This window comes from Lycium barbarum, chromosome 5 (genome assembly GCF_019175385.1).
Source record: "Lycium barbarum isolate Lr01 chromosome 5, ASM1917538v2, whole genome shotgun sequence".
Lineage (NCBI taxonomy): Eukaryota > Viridiplantae > Streptophyta > Magnoliopsida > Solanales > Solanaceae > Lycium > Lycium barbarum.
In genome coordinates this window covers 106,008,829-106,014,525 of record NC_083341.1, presented here as the reverse complement: position 1 = coordinate 106,014,525, position 5,697 = coordinate 106,008,829, and the positions used below count along the sequence as shown (strand labels likewise).

The 5,697-nt window shown below is 38.7% G+C and overlaps 1 non-coding gene across 1 annotated transcript; it reads right to left on the bottom strand.

Moving 5' to 3' along the window:
* Positions 1-5,112: 5,112 nt before the first annotated feature.
* Positions 5,113-5,218, bottom strand: LOC132643053 (small nucleolar RNA R71). The gene has a single exon (XR_009583507.1). It is a non-coding gene; the product is annotated as a small nucleolar RNA R71 (small nucleolar RNA).
* Positions 5,219-5,697: the final 479 nt, after the last annotated feature.

The following is a 5,697-nucleotide window of genomic DNA, read 5'->3' as shown; positions in this document are numbered from 1 at the left end:
GATCAGCTTCAACATTCAGCAAACACAATATGATGACCAATTAATTACACAACCAGTCGATATATTAAAGTTTAAAACAGACACTGTCCTAAGCAATGAAGCAGAGATCAATTATAATCTTATTTGACAAATCTGGGCAAAGTGTATGTGTATCAAGATTACCATTCATACCACAGGATTATCTTAAGTAATAGAGACAAACATGTCGATGTCCAATATCACTTGTCTATATTAGATAAGAGTGACACCTATAATTATCAACCAAATAGTGTTTCAACATGGGCTAAAGCCAAATAACACCATATGCAAAATATTAGCACATGAACCATAATGAATATTCAGCCATATTCAAACAAGCTAAATACAAACTTATAAAAAAGCAACACAGGCAGTCATGGACAAGTTTTAAATTGAACCAAGCCATGCCAAAAATGGGAAATTATATAGACACAAAACAACAAGTTTGTAGAGCAAGGCTGAAGTGAAATTGGAAAGTAACGCAATACTAATCTGATGATGGAGTCAAACAATGAGCTAAACATGTTGGAAGGCCAAGTAAGAATTTTGATTCAAACTCCTATATGCATATCTAAACCCCAATTCGACTTCATACATACAACCTCATTATACTACTGACACATGATAAGGACCAATATTTGCCACAGGAATGAATTAACAACATACCCAGATCTTGTATAATATACTTCAGATAATCAAGACACGAAATTTAGTTAAATATATGCTAGCAATAGGGTCTGGAAATTGATGATTCTCAAGTCACATCATCTCGACTGTGTAAAATAAACTAAACCAACATGAACATGTTGGCTGGAACATAATTAATCCAAGCTATCAGATAATCATACTAAGCAGACCCACACCTAAGCATTCCAAACAAAGAAGACTACGATAACTAATGCATAATCATGCTTAGCGGAGTGGAATGATCATATAGGACCTACTGATCTTAAGCTAATCCAGGAATACCGTACAGGTTTAACTATTAGATAAGGTAGAGAGCATTATTTATCTGATTATGCTCAACAATCAAATAAGCTAACACATATAACTTTATTAAGGCAAATTAAACTACACATGATATGATTCTTATATCTAGGGCAAAACTGAATCAGTAAACATACTTAGCAAAATAACTAATCTTCATGCTAAATCGGAAATCAATACGAAACTAAACTAATCAGACTACACAAGTTTACATAGAACAGAACCGAAGCAAAGGGAGAATGAGGATCACTGACCTTTTGGGGGTGCAGCGAAATGAGGCGAAGGTCTCGATACCTACTCGAACACTTTGAAATTCGAACTCGTGTATGTTCGGATTCGGACGAATATCCACAGCAAAAAAAAGAATAGGATCTAATATTTATGACGATATTGAGCAAATCGAAAGCCGAGGTTTTAACAGGGGAACTAGAACAATTAAAGACTCGTATCTTTTAGAGAAATTTGGCGATTCAAGCACTTCGATTCTTAGGGGGTTTTCAGACTGCCTTGGTTCGAATTTTCCCCTGTTTCTTGAAGGGATTTTGGGGATCCAAGACCGAGTTTCAGTAAGGGGTTTCAGGTATTGAAAGAGTTTATCTTGTAGGGGTTTTTCAAATCCAAAACTCCTCCCTCAACGATCATATAAATCAATATTTATAGGGGAGATCTAGGGTTTCTTGAAGGAAAGAGAGAGCGGCGTAGGGAACAAAATTGAGTGGGGATGACAGTGGTGTGGGTGTCGTGGTGTAGTGGAGGGTGTCAGAAGAGTGGTGGGAGTGGCGTCAGACGCGTGGTGTAGTGGAGTGATGGGTGTGACAGAGGTGTCGGAGGCGAGTGGGATGTCGGTGGTGAAGTGGGGATCACGTGGTGAAGTGGGGGTATGGGTGTGGACGATGAAGCAGTGGGGTGAGGAAGATGGTGCGACGGAGTGGAAGGCGGGGGTGGTGGTGCGGAGGTTGAGAAGACGGCGGAGAGGAAGAGGAAAGGGGGAAAGAGTGAAGGAGATGCGGCGGTGGAGGAAAAAATGAGGGGAAACCTAAGGGTTTCCCTTATTTTGTTTGCTACGGGTCGGACCCAGTCCATTTATGGACTGGGTTGATTTTTTAGACCGGGTATTAAAAGAATGGGCTAACGAATTAAAACACGGACTGGTCTAAAAATTAAGGTAAAAAATATAGGCTGGTTAAAAATATTTATGAATTGATTGGACTTTGATTTGGGATCTGATAAGTCAAAAAATACGGATTGAGTGCACGAAATAGTTTGGCTTCTAAATTTAAACGACGGACCTGTTTAAGTAACTTGTATTAAAATATTGCTCAATACGAAATATGCAATCATTAATGCTCAGATAAAAAAAATGGCGTTGTAATAGCCGTGCAATAATATTCCGAAAATCCTCAGTGAAATAAATACTCTTATTCAATTATGCAAAGATAAATGAAATGCGTGTGCGTAAGCTGGTAAAATACTGAAATGATAAAAGTTGTGAACTATAATAATAATAATAGTAATAATAATAATAATAATAATAATAATAATAATAATAATAATAATAATAGTAATAATAATAATAATGATAGTAACTGTAATAGAATAATGAAGTGCCGGTATTGATAAGAGGCTAATAATTTAGTACAAAAATAAATATATGTATTTTTAATTTTCTAAAAAAAAATATTAGAAGCGCAAATAGGTATTTCGGAGGAGAGGCGGGACAAAATTGAGTGTCAACACACACAATGTTAGACACCCATTACATAGCACCCATCATTTGGGTCCACAACTTTGATTAAAGAAACTACTCACACATTATGGTCTCAAAAGTAGTAAGCAATAAATGAGACATAAAGCTTACAAAGTGTGATAAAGATGATGAAAAATGGAATCTTGTTGTCTTCACTAAGCTCCAAAAGGGGAGTATTCAATGCTCACCCACAACTTTGTTCACGTGGTTAAAATTAAAATTGGCTGCCAAAAAAAACCTAAAATATTCTTTAAATAGGCTCCAAAAAACGCACAGCAGCGACTAACAAAATTTCCCCCGATAGCAAGATCGACGGACCGTCGATCGTTCGGCGATCCGTCGATGTCTCCGTCCTTTGTACCTTCACCAATGCGTTTCATTCGACGGTGCCATCGACCAGTGATGTGCCGTGGATTTGTGGCACATTCGACGCCTTTTTACTATGAATTTTGGTTGTTTTCAAGTAAGTCTGGTTCTCGTTAATATGTTTTGTTGTGTTTTAGGAAAACAATGGCCCAAAAGCAAAAAGCAAAGAACAAAGGAAAAATTGGTCAGAAATGAAGAATCGACGATCCGTCGATCAGCCGACGAACCGTCCTTTGAAGCGTCGATAAGCTTGATTTTCCAGTGATGACAAAGTTGAAGAAGACAAAGGTCGAAGACATCGACGAAGCGTCGAACTGATCGACGCTTCGTCGTTTGTGTCGTCAATCAGAATCTATCAACAAGAAGAGAGAAAGACGGAATACTCGACGGAGCGTCGAACTGGTCGACGGCACAGTCGAATGGAACACATTGCTGAAGGTACAAAGGACGGAGAAATCGACGGATCATCGAACGATCGATGGTCCGTCGATCTTGCTATCGGGGGCAATTTTGTCAGTCGCTGCTGTGCGTTTTTTTGGAGCCTATTTAAAGAACATTTTAGGTTTTTTTTGGCGGCCAATAATTATTGTAACCACGTGAACAAAGTTCCATTGGTGGGTGAGCATTGAATACTCCCCTTTTGGAGCTTAGTGAAGACAACAAGATTCCATTTTCCATCATCTTTATCACACTTTGTAAGCTTTATGTCTCATTTATTGCTTACTACTTTTGAGACCATAATGTGTGAGTAGTTCTTTAATTAAAGTTGTGGACCCAAATGATGGGTGCTATGTAATGGGTGTCTAACATTGTATATATATATAATGGGTTGTGATGTGTTTTATTATTTCTCGCATTCATTGTTCATTAGTGGTTGCAAACACTTGTTCATGCACAAACCCTTGTTTATTTGGAAAGATGAACTAGGATATGATTTGAAATAATATAACAAGGACTCGGGGCGCTAACCCTCGTTTAATGAACTCGCTTAGAGATAAGATGAGTTCTACTAGGCATATTTAATCAATTTTATTTACAACTTTTCTGCATTTGGGAAAATCATGAAAAGAAATACTTTCTAACTATTGGAAAATATTAGAAAGTGCATTAGAGATTAAGTGCATACATAACCCCGACCCATTAGAAATATATCATATTGACACCCATATCATAACATTTAATCATCGCGGGGACACAACTTTGGTTCTCCAAATCCAAACAAATTCCAAACACTTCAAAATAGCGAATACAAACCAAATCTCTTTTCAAAATATTCGGAATAGGATTAAAGCCTTTAAAGACTAGTATCGCATACAATTAGTACTCTTTTCTCTCCATATTCCCTGTGGGATTCGACCCCAACCTTGTTTGGGTTACTATATTTTACAACGTCCGCTTTACGCCATTAATAGGTGTAATTTGAGCGTATCGCATTTTGGCGCCGTTGCCGGGGAATACGGTTTAGAAATTACTGATTGTTGTGTACTCTTCTTTAAAACCTTTTCTATTTCATCACACCTTGTTTGCTGTTGTGGTGAACCAGGTGAACATGGCAGGAAGACAGAATCGGGATCAAGGAAACCAAGGTGGACTACAAGTGAACCCACATGCACCAGAAGAGGATGAGGATGAGAATATATTTGCGGAATTCATCAATGATGCTGATTATGCTTCTGCTGTGGTTCCTCCTAGAACTGGAAATGCTACTTTCAAAATTGATAGTTCTATCTATCAGCTGCTGAAACTTGAAGGTTATTTCCGAAATTCATCGGAGGATTGTCCACTCCGACATTTGAAGAACTTCTTGCATGTGTGTGCTCAACAATCCCAAGGTGTTGTTTTTGCTGATGCACTTCGGTTACGGGTCTTTAAATATTCCTTGGCTGGCCAAGCAAGGGAATGGTATGAAAAGCTCGCCAGCAATTCTATTCATACCTGGAGCGAGTTAGCCAATACATTTTTGAAGAAGTGGTTCCCACCAAGCAAAAAGGCTGAGCTTCGGGATAAGATCTTTGAGTTCAAACAACTTCCAGGGGAACAATTATATTCGGCATGGGAGCGTTTCAAGTACTATCTAGCTCAATCTCCAACTCATGGGTTTCCGGATGCTATTCTCATCGAGAAGTTCTACAAGGGGTTAGATACAATGAATCAAATTGCTGTCAACACTGCAGCTGGGGGATGCTTCATGGACAAATCATTTGTCAGCATCACCAGGTTGCTCGATAAGCTCACCACCCACAGTCATGCTTGGCACTCAAGTGATAGTGAAATCCTGTCATATGGTAGTCCCTCTGCTGCCGCAGTGACCAAAGAAAATCATGAGCGATATCATGCTTTTTCTCAATTGCAAACCACCGTGGATTTGTTGTCAAAGAGGCTTACGGAGAAAGAAGCTAAAAGTGTGAATGTTGTCGAAGAGATGCCATCTCATGCTCCCGGAATGTAACAAGTCTCGAAGGAAGCTTATCTAGAGGGGCAGCCACAACGTGAGGATGCCAATTATATCAATCACTCTCAAGGGGGTTATCAAAAGCAATGGAGACCCCAATAATAAAGCAATCAATATGGCCGAAATG